The sequence below is a fragment of the Penaeus vannamei genome, chromosome 20 (assembly GCF_042767895.1).
Source record: "Penaeus vannamei isolate JL-2024 chromosome 20, ASM4276789v1, whole genome shotgun sequence".
In the NCBI taxonomy this organism is placed as follows: Eukaryota; Metazoa; Arthropoda; class Malacostraca; order Decapoda; family Penaeidae; genus Penaeus; species Penaeus vannamei.
Genome location: NC_091568.1, coordinates 41302590 through 41305089, shown reverse-complemented (window position 1 = coordinate 41305089; position 2500 = coordinate 41302590).

The window sequence follows — 2500 nt, the reverse complement described above, 5'->3', positions numbered from 1 at the left end:
AGAGAGAGAAAAAAAGGGACCTTGAAAAACAGATTCTAAAAATAGGGGTTTGAGGAGGGCTGGGTGGGGGGGAGGGGGAGGAGGGGTGGGAGGGCAGTAAAAGCTTCAGCGAAAAGGGTAATCTAATTTAGAGGGAAGGGGACGCCATCGATGAATCTACCCCTTTGCTAACTCTTCCCTCCGTCACTTCCTCCCCCTTCTCCCTCCGTCACTTCCTCCCCCTCCTCTTCCCTCCGTCACTTCCTCCCCTTCCTCTTCCCTCCGTCACTTCCTCCCCCTCCTCTTCCCTCCGTCACTTCCTCCCCCTCCTCTTCCCCTTCCCCACCGTCACATACCACCGCAACCCGTCGATGCCCGGAGGACGCTCACGTACTCACGAACTCACACACCAGCTGGGGACACAGAGGAGTCCCCATTCATCTCTACGGCAGCAGCGGTTACCCTTCGTCTGGGGGCTCTCGGGGGCGGCGTAACAAGGACATGTATGGGGCCCTCTGGGAACCGCTGATGCTGTGGTTCTTGAGGAGGTAGTGGAGGAGCAGGAGGAGCAGGGGGAGAGGGTAGGAGATGGAGGATGAAGGGGCAGAGGAATAGAAGGAGGAGGAGGATTAGGAGGAGCAAGAAGAGAAGGTAGGAGAAGGAGGATGAGAGGTAGGAGGAGGAGAAAGTAAGGAGAGGAGGTGGAGGAAGAGGAGGAGGAAGAGACAGAGGAGGAGAAAGATGAGGAGGTAAGGAAGGTGAGAGTAGAGGAGGAGGATCAGGAACAGGAGGAGGAGGAACAGTGGGTAGAGGAGGAGCAGGAGGATGAGGATGAAGGGGAGGAGGAAGAGAAAGATGAGAAAGTTGAGAAGGATGAGGAAGAAAAGGAGAAAGTGAAAGAGACAGAGGAGGTTACGATAAACCCGATTCTCCCTTCATAACTAGTACTTTCCTATCTCGATCATCACGTTAACGTCACTCATCAAAATCGACATTATGATATCTATCGAAAACGTCACTTGAAGGAAACGAAGCGAGGGTATCTTCTAACCTTACAGTGTCCGAAAGAGTGCCCGAGTGACCACCGTCCTTCGCGCTCGCCTTCGGACGCGCTCTCAGCCTCGCGTGGAGTCGTCCGAGCAATTTTTTTCCGCACAGGTCCAGCCTTGCGTCCTATCAGCTGAGGACCTGGACTCGGGGCTGCTGTCCTGGATTTCACACTCGCTGGCTGGCCCCTCGGTCCGTGTAGGGCTTGGGATTTCATTCGTTGTGTAATCTTAATGTCCGTACAGCGTTGGTGTCCATCGGTTAAAGCTTTGTTATATCTATCTATATTATACATATATAGATAGATATCCATCGGTCAAAGCTTTATTATATCTATCTGTATTGATATAGATAGATATGACACGAACAAATTCGTGTTTTTTCAGAAGCTTTGAAGATTATAGAAGCCTTAAAGATTTCTTTGATGGCATAAACTGGGAAACACTTCTGGACGATGCGAACCTTGATGTTCAGTATTCAAAATTTTGTGAGATCTATGGAAAAGAAGTGGAAAAGTGCTGAGATATTAGCGAAAAGTACATAAAATTTGATCTCGATAAAACAATTGATTACGAAACATCTACTCACATTCATGCCAAATGGACACAAAAATGACTTCCTGTGTGCTTGCGGGAGAAACTGAAGGGGCAAAGTGTACTAAGGCATTTGTGGTTCACCTTGATGATGTGGAAGACAGGCCAGTATTCCGTCTTGGCTTTTTTTGTCCTTTCTTTTTACCCATTAATACTCTGATAGGTTGGCGGAGCGACACTTTGCTACGGCGCTCAAATGTCTCGGGGTGAGAGCTCTGCCAGGGGGGGGGGAGGTGGGGGGAGGGGGAGGAGAAAGGTGGGGAGGCAAGGAGGAAGAGAGGGGAAGGGGGGAGGGAGGAGGATGAGGAGAAGGGGGATGAGAGAGGAAGAAGAGAAGGAGGAGGAGGAAGAGGAGAAGGAGGAGGAGGAAGGTGGGGAGGAGAAGGAGGAGGAGAGCGGGTTGGGGAGGAGAAGGAGGAGGAGAAAGGAAGAGGAAGAGGAGTAGGAGGATGAAGGAGGAAGAAGAGAAGGAGATGGAAGAGGAGGAGGACGAGGAGAAGGAGGAGAAAGGTGAGGAGGTAAGGAAGGTGATAGAAGAAGAGGAGGAGGAAGAGAAACAGGAACAGGAGGTAGAGGAGGAACAGAAAGAGAAAAAGGATAAGGTAGGATGAGGAAGAAGAGGCAGAGGAGGATGATGATGATGAAGGGCAGGAGGAAAAGGAGGATAAGAAAGATTAGGAGGATGAGGAAGAAATACAGAAAGTGAAAGAGACAGACGAATAGGAGAAGTAAGAAGAGGAAAAGGAAGAGGAGGATTTGGCAGGGAAAACAGAGGAGGAAGAGGAGGGGTGAGAGAAAAGAAGGAAACAGAGAGAGCGAGGGGGAGAAAGAAAGATATTAGGTTGAACATTGAATGATGGGAGGAGGAGACAGAACAGATA